An 11,226-nucleotide genomic window follows, 5' to 3' on the forward strand; every position below is an offset into this window, starting at 1 on the left:
GCCGGAGAGCCGAACGGAAATGGCGCAAGTCAAAGCTCCAGGTTCATTATGAGACTTACAAAGAAAAGCTATGTGTGTTCAACCAGACTTTGCGTAGAACAAGGGAGAGTTATTTTTCTGAAATCATCAAAAACTGCAGTAACAACTCTCGTGTCCTGTTTGCTACAGTAAACAGATTAACAAACCCTCCAGTTTCACTGCCTTTAGAACTCATTTCTACATCCAAGTGTAATGAGTTTGCATCATTCTTTAATGACAAAGTTCAAGGCATTAAAAATGCAATAATTTTCACAACACAAATAACTACTCTGCAGCCAGCTGGACACCTAGAGCTGACACATTTCACACCTGTTACTGACAAAACAGTCGAAGAGACCATCTGCAGTCTGAGTTCATCAACGTGCTGCCTTGATGAGTTGCCCATTAGATTCCTAAAGTCTGTGCTGAGCAGTTTGTTACCACAACTCGCTCATCTAGTCAACATCTCACTCCAGACTGGAACATTTCCAAAGGTCTTAAAAACTGCTGTCATTAAGCCTCTTCTAAAGAAGAGCAATCTTGATGCCACAGTACTGAACAACTACCGGCCCATATCAAACCTGCCATTCTTAGGCAAAGTCCTAGAAAAAGTTGTATACCAACAGCTTAGTGACTTTCTCCTGTCTAACAATGCTTTTGATACTTTCCAATCAGGCTTTAGGCCCCACCACAGCACTGAGACAGCTCTGATCAAGGTGACAAATGACATCCGCCTGAACACAGATGCAAGTAAAGTCACAGTCTTAGTTCTGCTGGACCTGAGTGCTGCCTTTGACACAGTTGACCATGCGATCTTATTACAGAGGTTAGAAGACTGGGTGGGAATCTCTGGTCGTGCTTTAAACTGGTTCAAGTCCTATCTGGAGGACAGGAAATATTTTGTTGAAATTGGTAACTGTGTCTCAGACCAAATGGCTATGACCTGTGGGGTTCCCCAGGGGTCAATCCTGGGACCCGTATTGTTCAATCTGTACATGCTTCCACTAGGCCAGCTAATACGCAGCTATAATGTGTCCTACCACAATTATGCAGATGACACTCAGATCTACGTGTCACTGACGGCAGGAGAACACGGGCCTGTAGATACACTGTGTCGCTGCATCGAACAGATCAGTGTGTGGATGCAAAACAACTTCCTCCAGCTAAACTCAGACAAAACTGAAATCATTGTCTGTGGCCCACAGAAACAAAGAGAAAGTGTTATCAGTCACCTTGAGACTCTCTCTCTAAAACCTAACTATCAAGTTAGAAATCTCGGGGTAATACTGGACTCAGACCTGAACTTTAACAGCCACATTAAATCTGTAACATCAGCAGCTTTTTACCATCTAAAAAACATTGCCAGAATCAAAGGAATAGTATCTAAACCAGACTTAGAGAGACTGATCCATGCGTTTGTCTCCAGCAGGTTAGACTGCTGTAACGGCCTGCTCACTGGGCTCTCTAAACGGGCTGTAAGACAGCTGCAGTACATCCAGAACGCTGCTGCTCGAGTCCTGACTAGAACTAGGAAATACGACCATATTAGTCCAGTGCTCAGGTCTCTGCACTGGCTTCCTGTCGCTCAGAGAATAGACTTTAAAACAGCTCTGCTTGTGTACAAGTCTCTTCATGGTCAAGCGCCAAAGTACATCTCTGACATGTTAGAGCCATATGAACCAACTCGGGCTCTGAGAACCTCAGGGAGGGGTCTCCTGCTGGTGCCCAGAGTCAGGACTAAACAAGGTGAGGCTGCGTTTCAGTTTTATGCCCCTAAAATCTGGAACAGTCTTCCAGAAGATGTGAGACAGGCCTCAACTCTGACAATGTTTAAATCCAGGCTGAAAACAGTTCTATTTAGCTGTGCATATGACACCTGAAAGTATTTTATCTGCACTCTTCACTTTTTAATTAATGATTATTTTAATGGGTTTTGAATTTCTTTTTATTCCTTTTTAATGGTTTTATTTCCTTCTTGTGATTTTATGTAGCTGTAAAGCACTTTGAATTGCCCTGTGTATGAATTGTGCTCTATAAATAAAATTGCCTTGCCTTCTGATGAGGCTTCATTGAACAGCAGAAGGTCCAGATGCATCTCAGGGAATTTCTGCAAAAATGCTATTTCATGCATGTTGAACTGTTATTTTATAGATGCAACCAAAGAAATGGGAACAGATGAGAAATTCTTCCCATCCCTGAATTTTATCTTGAGGAGCTACTGATGATGCAGCCCTTTTGGCCACCTGGTACCTGCTTCAGGTCAACCTCCTGAACAACCCAACACAAAAGGCCTTTTCTTGAATTTTTCCCTACAAGCAGGTCCGATGCTACTGTCCTGATAGGCAATGATGACCTTCTGGCCACACCTCTGCAATTGAGGCTGAGAGGCTCCTTTCAGTTTCCATGACCCAACCTCAATGGTAATGTATACATTTAATAAAAATACTCAGCTTTGTGTTTAAGATGTCATGAACAGGGTCCTCCACTAGATGTTTGCTCCCACCACCTGAGCCAACTTACTTCCAGGTAGTGAGTAAGTGACAACATTGAGCCTATACATTTGTTCCCAAGCCACTTCACTAAAAGTAGCTGCCACATCTTTTGATTTGTGTAGCACAAGCTTCATTACAAGTATTCAGAGTACAAGACCTTTGCAACCACAGAAGATGTTATGAAGCCATCCTCGGTCATGGACTTGCAGAAAATACTGTCCAGGTTTCACATGGCCCCAGCATCTGATGGGTCTGCCCTTACCCAGAGCTGTAGGGTGAGGACTGCTACAGAGTGGAAAGGTTTCCCCCTCAGCACAATATGCAGCAGTGGAATCTTCTGATAGAGCTCAAGGCCACACCTTTACCCACTGCTGTCAAAGAGCTGCAGTTGGCTTTTCAGCCATTTTTAGTTGGGAATGCATTCCAAGCTGAAGCCGTCAAGACCGTCACAAGCTCACCTTTGAGCAGATACTGTCCTTAAGTTAATGCCAACACCTTATTTATAGGATTAAGTCATGTCAACCTGTCAGACCCTCAACTATCCCCTCCAACCCACAACTGGATGACCCAGAGACAGCTAGGAGCCATTTGATGGTGCAACAAGGTATTCAAGTTAAAGCCATTTATTCAAGCGGTAGCAGCAGCGATGCCTCTAGAATATGCAGATCTGCAAGACAAAGAAAGTCAGTCACCTACCAGCAGCTACAGAGAGCACACATGCAGAGTAAAATGAGCCTCACCAGAAAGATCCTCAGAAGCCGCTCTGAACTTGAACCCTGTGCTGAGATGTTTTGCCGTGGTCTGGCTCAGATTCTGTTGGGGTGTAGCGGAACTGGCTGAACAGCACACGCTTCTTGTTGTAGCGGGACCGAGATTTGTAAGCGTAGACCTGATCCTCGTCGGCCACAGGAGTGAAGACTGGCTCGTCCTCGCCGCTGGTGTCAGATGAAAGGCTCCAGCTCCCATCTTCAAACTGGTAATTGCCGCCAGGAGCTCCAGACTGACCTCCCTGAGCGCCATGCTGCTGTGCTCCAGAACCACTGGTTCCAGTTTGTTTCTGATACGTTGGCTTAGATAGATCTTGTCCATAAACTGAATACATGGGTGAGGAAACAGAGAATTAAGATCAGCCTTCCATTTACACCCCGAGTCAATTTAAACTGCTTTTAGTTGCTGAGCTTTGATTGGGATCAGCTTACCGCTTTGTGCAGGAATGCAGGCGATGCTTCCAATCAGCACACAAGAAATCCACAAAACCCTGCAAAAACAGGGACATCTCATATGAAGTTCTGAGTACATTTAGAGTCCAGTGGGGTCCAACCACCACCTCCCCTTAACATGCCCAGTCCTGTTGAGCTTAACTGCATATTCATAGTGTAATGCTGCGACCAAATGAGGTTCTGCTTGCCTCAGACATTTAAGGCAGCAGAGGTTCAGTGCCACCACTTAGAAGCACTGGGATAGACTAGAAGTTACTCACCTCATTCTGGTGCAATATAATTAAAGCTTGCCTGGGACCTGCTCCTGCCAAACTGCACTAACACAAAGTTCAGAGCCCTGTGACACTAACCTGAACCTGCAGGAGCTGCTTTCATATGATCCTCAGTGCAGAGGGAACTGATTGCTCAGCGGTAACAGCTGCTGCTGAAAGGTGCGAGGCTGCAGTTAACTGGCAACAATGGACTAACATAGTTGTCCACGAGTTGACACGTAGTCTTAGGCCACATTTACACATAGCCGGGTATTTAGAGAAACGAATATTCCCCCCCCCTCCGTTTTCCAAAATAACATCGTGCACACAACATCGTTTTCAAAAAACTTGTCATTTACATCAACCCGCATAAATACGCCGTCAAGCGCCATAATAACTATGCCAAACCTATTGGCGGCAGTGGAGGGAAAGGAATAAAGCCATGCAAGCCAATCAAAATCCTCAGAATCAAGGACTTTCCTCATGTGAAGGAGGAGATAACGCGAGCAAATATCACAACAAAACTGGAGGCAATAAGAGGAAAATATAGACAGTCAGTGCATACTGGGCGCAGGAGCGGCCACGGAAGAGTGGTGCTCCTCTATTTTGAAATGTGCGAGCAGGTTAGGAGTGGCAAATATAATAAGGCCAGAATCGTTTGCACAAATGTAAAAATTAGTAGAACTTTAACATCATCCATGATAATCCTGATCAGTAGCCAAACAAACTGTAAACATAAGGCGCTCGCATGACGTTAAGCATTTTCTGGCGCATAATGTGACGTTTAAGAACCTAAAACGCCGTTTCTCCCAGTTGAAGACGGCAACACATAACCGGCGTTATCAGAAATCTCCACTTTGGCCGGAGGTTTTAGAAATAATCGTTTTCTGTGATAAAAACGGGGTTTTGGTGTAAATGAGAGGCAAAACCGCAGGAAAAAATCTGCATTTTCCTATCGTGTAAACGGGGCCTTAGGTCATGCATAGATTTCAAAGCAAAGCGGGGATACAAGGCCAATATACCAGGGAAGGACTCGTCTGGGATTTGAACCCGGGACCTCTCGCACCCAAAGCGAGAATCATACCCCTAGACCAACGAGCCAGGGTTTGCAACTTTAGGCGTCACACGAGCGCCGCGGGCCACAGATAGCAAAACGATACCCTCGGAAGGTACGTTCGATCATCGAATAGAAACATCCTACAACTTTCAGTTCAGCTCACTCATTGTCAGTGTTGCTTCCATCTTTTTTATTTCATAAACAAGGTCCAGAGACTCTCTCAAAACTAACTGTGATTTCTAAAAACGTTTTCATCAAGTCTGACCAAAGAACAGACTCACAATAACCATGATGCTTATTGAAAGGTCCATCATTTGATGAAGAGCAACAATGCAAAGCATTGAGTAGAACCCTGCTAACAACCAGTTTCTTATACTAAGTCATAGCACACTATGATGGACTTGAGGCACTGCAGGGATTTGAACCCAGGATCTTCTATTTACTGGACAGGCACTTTTTCCAACTAAGCCACAGCACCACATGGTTCATAAAACTGATGAAGGAATAAAGAGCAGGAACTGCATCCACCTCAGGAAGTGGTTTTTGTGATTTATTTCCGAAATTCATGTGATCTCTGCATAAAACAGGGCATGATATTATTCAAATAATCTGCAAATGTGAAAACATTCGATTAAGTCCCAGTTCAATCTTCTGTACTTCAAGAATAACTAAAGCCATTAGATGAAGTGCCCCCAAGTACAGACTGTTTTGGAAGTCCAGGGGCCTCATGTACAAAGACTTGCGTGGATTTCCTACTGAAACTTGGCGTACGCTCAAACCCAAATGACCTCCAACGTCGGATGTACGAATCTGTGCGCACGCATGTATCCAAGCACATATCGTTTGTACATCCCAATCAACGTGGAATTGAGCGCACATGTCGGAGCAGCCGACTCCTCCCTGTCCACGCCCCTACTTAAATACGCAAATCATATTTAAATGAGCCCTGCACCTGCGATTCCCCTCTGTGTACGGTCAGAAAATAAAGAAAAAAGACTGAATAAGACGGGAAAAAAGAAGAATTTCACGGAAAGCGAGATGTCGGTGCTACTTTCTGAAGTGGAGGCCCAAAAAAATTTGTTCTTTGACACGGTGTCCTCCGGCATAAGCATCAAACTAAGAGGAGTGGGTGGGAGAGCCTGAGGCTGTTAATGCTGGGGGGTCTGAGAAGCCTCACAAGCAGAGGTGAAGAAGAAGTGGTCCAAAATTAAGGTGGATGTGAAGCAGACTGGCTGCCCACCGCCGCAGTGTGGCCAAAACAGTCGGGTAGGGGGGTGACCGACTGTTTGAACAGAGAGTCGGGGCAACTATGGGTGACACTGCTCTCTCATGGGGTGGTGGGAGCTCATGTGGGGGACTGATTACCCCCAAGCTAAATACCGATGTTTTTGTGTAACTCACAACAACGTGTTCATACAGTAACGTGCAGAAGTGCGCCGGGGAAAAGGTGAGGCTGATTAAGACCTTTCACACTTTACGCACAGGGTTATTAACATTTGCCCACAGAGACGATCAGGGGCTTGTTAGAAAGATCTTAAACTGGAGTTTAACCAGCAAAAAACAGCAACAAACTAACTTTAACCACCGACTGATGCTGTGAAGACGGGATAGAAACTGGGGGCGCACATACTCAATGCGCGTCACAAGGAATAATATTAGGACAAAACAGGAATGAAGTTACTCACCAAGAAGCCAGCCATCACGCACAGTGCCGCCCTGTAAGTCTGTTCCCAACGATGCTGTTACTCAGAATGTATGAATCGTGCGTTGAACCAGGCCACCTCGCCACACTTTTGGTTAATTGCATTTACGCATCACATATGATCTGTACATCGATCGAATGAAAATGTTTCCTGTTAACATACAAATTCATCATGTGATGGCGCTTTTATAGCAATGTGTGCGCAGTCGATAGCTCCGATTACAAAACCGGCTCTCGCTTCAAATTGAGCTTTAATGTTGGCCTGTTGGGAACTTGATATACGTGGCTGAGATGCGGATAATTCTGTCCCACACGGCTGGCATGGCTCGGCTCAGAGTAGACTGGCACAGTCCCAATCGGTTGGCCAGCTCCCTCTGGAATGCCCCGGTTGCTATAGGAACCCCAGTGTGCACATCACCTCTGGAGTGCTCCGGTTGGAACCCCAGTGTGCACATCACCTGTGAGCACAGGCAGCGCATGGCTCCTCGTTGTGTTGCGCTCCAACGCCGGCCGCAGCTCTGCGCAAAGTTCGAGGAGGATTTCCCTCAAAACAGCTAATGTGTCGCCATCATATGCCAGCTAATCCTCTCTGTTGTAGTGAACACACGCTCTCTTTGAATTGCACCATTTGCAAAGTCTTCTAATACTTTTAAAGCAGCCATTGTTTTTAATGGTATGCATTGCACCACTTTGCGCTGCTTTCATATCCACTCGTGTAAATGGAGACACATGGGTGTGTTAATTGTTGATCAGTATTAATTGTTCATCTATCTCAAATGTGCACATCACTGTCTGAGGACAAATTATTTTCACATTTATTTATTATAACAGTTTCCCAACATCACCTTAGGTGTCGCCAAAGAATCATCAGCTGCAGAAACGTGCGTACGCCAGCCCTGAAGCTGCCGTGAGGCACCGCACATTTCCACGGTCTTTTCGTTCTTGATACATCTGATCGTTGACGTGAAAAGGTGCGTACGCACCCTTTGTACATGAGGCCCCAGCACTCCTGAAGCACTGCTGTAAACAGTTATGGCACCATGTTGATGTAAATAGTAACACCTTAAGGCACTGCTGGGATTTGAACCCAGGATCTCCTGTTTACAAGACAGGCACTTTGACCAACTAAGCCACAGCACCACATGGTTCCAAAAACTGATGAAAGAATAAAGAGCATGAACTGGATCCACCTCAGGAAGTGGTTTTTGTGTTTCTGTACCTCAAGAATAGTTAAAGCCATGAGTAGAAGTGCCTCCAATTGGTTCAACACTTCATCATATTTTGCAGATATTGTTGGGTTTTCAACTCAGACCCTGGTGTTCATGAGGAAGGCACTTTCACCAGTTACAGCCAGATCTCATGAAGCGGTGTACTCATTACACGCCAAGTCATTGACCCTGTTTTTACAAGGTTTTTTAATGCTTTTGTGTATTATTTTACACTTCATATTTTGAGGAAATGACGTCCTGCTCTCAGCTTTTACGCTAACTCTGACTATTTCACGGTTTGTACGTTCATTTTGATGTTATGTAGTGTGACAGGAGGAGAACCTCCACCGTACTGTACCCTAACCAATTGACTTGTTATGTGAACGGAGTAAAATTACACTCCGAAAGCATAAAATAGGCATAAATGACACTTTAAAAGCTGTGGGCTATTTATATGCACTTTTATTAAGTGGACCAGTGAGATGCATTTAGTAGAACCCTGATAATAAGCTGTTTTATGTGCTAAGTCATAGTTAGCTCTGAAGGACCACAGGCAATGCTGGGATTTGAACCCACGATCTCCTGTTTACAAGACAGGCACTTTGACCAACTAAGCCACAGCACCACATGGTTCATAAAACTGATGAAGGAATAAAGAGCAGGAACTGGATCCACCTCGGGAAGTGGTTTTTGTGATTTATTTCCGAAATTCATGTGATCTCTGCATAAAACAGAGCATGATGTTATTCAAATTATCTCTATATGTGAAAACATTGGATTAAGTCTCAGTTTAATCTTCTGTACCTCAAGAATATTTAAAGCCATGAGATGAAGTGCCTCCAAGTACAGACTGTTTTGGAAGTCCAGCACTCCTGAAGCTCTGCTGTAAACAGTTATGGCACCATGTTGACATAAATAATAACATCTTAAGGCGACAGCAGCGCGAGGTCCCGCTGTTGAGAAAACACTTCTTTTCTGTCCATGAGCGAAGTGGTGAACCCATCCACGCAGTGAACATGTGGAAGCCTGCCGGGGGACCGAGGCTCGCCTTCAGCTCAGCGGGACCTCGCGCTGCTGTCGCCGCGGTCACCTGTCGGCTGGTGGCCGGGATGCTCTGCTCACTGGCGGACACCAGAAGGAGCTGCCGGCTCAACTTATTTCAGGCGGCTGGCCCGGGAGAGGAGAGCGGTGAGCGGCTCACACAGGCTGACCTGTTGGTGGCTGTGAAAACCACCGGGAGGTATCACCGGCAGAGACTGGAGCTGCTGCTGGACACCTGGGTCTCCAGAAACGCACCACAGGTGAGTCAGGCTGGAGACTGCAGAAGCTCTGCACTGAAAACAAATGAACCCTTAATTCACAGCTTATTTGCATAAAAGTGACAGAGCCCTTTAAACGGCTCAATTTGGGAGAGACTGAAACTGGCAAGAATAGAGCTGGTGAAATCTCTTTATGTGAGAGTGATTTTGTGCAAAGAACTTCATGAACATGTTTTGTATAGTCCATAGACCAATTCTAACTTGTTTAAAGAGGTAAAATATGTCTCCTTTAACAAAGCAAACTTTGACTATTTGGCACTGAAAATGCTCCTATCTGTGTATTTAAACAGCGTGTTTCAATGTGATAAAGATGATTCCCATAAGAAGAGAACTGCTTTCCTACATGACTGAGAACAGGCTAATGTGTCTACATCTGAAATAAAACTGTAGAAAAAGGAGACACCTGATAGAGGACATTTAGAGGCATTCCTTTTTAATGTTTGGTGAGCTGATCTGTCAGTGTTAAAGAAGCAGAAATGAGAAACTTCTCTGAAGCTGATCAGAAATTGAGGTTTTACGGATTACCAAAGAAAAATGTTTCATCGATATCAAACGTCAAACTTGATCAGTCAGTCATATTTTGTCAAAATGTTTCATCACTGATCAGCCTTTAACATTTAAAAGATGCTTTATTTGGTTCTTCGACAGCAAATCAGCTCGCTGATGACGTCACCATAAAAAAGCCCAAAACCTGCTTGAATGAGAGCAGCTGTCGCCGGGAGCGGGGGGGCGCGTGCCTGTAATCCAAGCTACCGGGAGGCTGAGGCTGGTGGATCGCTTGAACTCAGGAGTTCTGAGCTGCAGAGGACTATGTCCATCGGGTGTCTGCACTAAGTTGGGTATGGATATGGTGCGCCTGGGGTAGCCCGGGAACACCAGGTTGTCTAAGGAGGGGGGCAACGGCCCAGGTGGGAAACGGAGCAGGGCAAAGCCCCCGTGCTGCTCAGTAGTGGGATCGCACCTGTGAATAGATGCTGTAGTGCAGCCTGAGTAATACAGCAGGACTCAGTCTTTTTACACTCTTTCTGCTCTTCCACACACACAACACACTGCACGCGCGCTACAACGACACGCTTTGACACCTTTTAGCAGCTTCCTCGCTGCTTCTCTGGCTTCTCTTTCCCTTACAAAGCACAGCTGTTTCTTGCTCCTGCAGCGCCTCCACCTGGACAACACGACCAATGACCATCACTCACTGCAGCTTCACAGAGACTCATTCAAAGAAGCTGCTCCAGAGGACACGTGCCAATGAGTTTAATGGGGTGCCATGTAATTCGTACACAAGGCAATTCAAAGTGCTTTACAGCTACATAAAATCACAAGAAGGCAATAAAATCATTCCAAAAAACAGAAAAATCATTAATTAATTAATTTAAAAGTGAAGAGTGCAGATAAAATACTTTCAGGTGTCATATGCACATCTAAATAGAACTGTTTTCAGTCTGGATTTAAACATTGTCACATTGTCCAGGCCCCTGCTGGACCCGTGGAGGCTGACTATGTAAACCGAACATTTTTCCATATCCTAAATGTACAGAAACACTTGGGGATAATTGTCCATAGACTCTGAACTGGATTTCTCATTTTGAAAAACACCACATCAACCCCTTTGAGTAATGCTGAGCAATGTTACATTTATGCCCTGTGAAACCTCATCATTGACTCCTATCCTCCGTGCATACAGATGATCTGTGATGGAGGTCATTTCATTTCCAACACTGAGGCTAAATGGCCGGGATCAGTTCATGATTCTAGGATCTTCCGAGCATCCTCACTGGCACAGAGGTTTGCACAAGGCGCAAGAATTTTACTTACCTGAAGGAGTGTACTTTTGAAGTAAGGTGTAGCATAGGCAGAATTTTGGTAATGTAATGAGAGGTCAGGTGTAGAGGTCATCTTAAGGAATTTAAAGTGCTCGTCATACTTTATTATAGATAGCCATATAAGGCACATATTGCA

The 11,226-nt window shown here is 45.0% G+C and overlaps 3 non-coding genes across 3 annotated transcripts; all 3 read right to left on the minus strand.

Moving 5' to 3' along the window:
• Positions 1 to 5,010: 5,010 nt before the first annotated feature.
• On the minus strand, positions 5,011 to 5,082 carry trnap-ugg (transfer RNA proline (anticodon UGG)). The gene has a single exon. It is a non-coding gene; the product is annotated as a tRNA-Pro (tRNA).
• Positions 5,083 to 7,806: 2,724 nt separating this feature from the next.
• Positions 7,807 to 7,880, minus strand: trnat-ugu (transfer RNA threonine (anticodon UGU)). Its single transcript has one exon. It is a non-coding gene; the product is annotated as a tRNA-Thr (tRNA).
• Positions 7,881 to 8,499: 619 nt separating this feature from the next.
• trnat-ugu (transfer RNA threonine (anticodon UGU)) lies at positions 8,500 to 8,573 on the minus strand. Its single transcript has one exon. It is a non-coding gene; the product is annotated as a tRNA-Thr (tRNA).
• Positions 8,574 to 11,226: the final 2,653 nt, after the last annotated feature.

This window comes from Odontesthes bonariensis, chromosome 2 (genome assembly GCF_027942865.1).
Source record: "Odontesthes bonariensis isolate fOdoBon6 chromosome 2, fOdoBon6.hap1, whole genome shotgun sequence".
NCBI classification, from domain to species: domain Eukaryota; kingdom Metazoa; phylum Chordata; class Actinopteri; order Atheriniformes; family Atherinopsidae; genus Odontesthes; species Odontesthes bonariensis.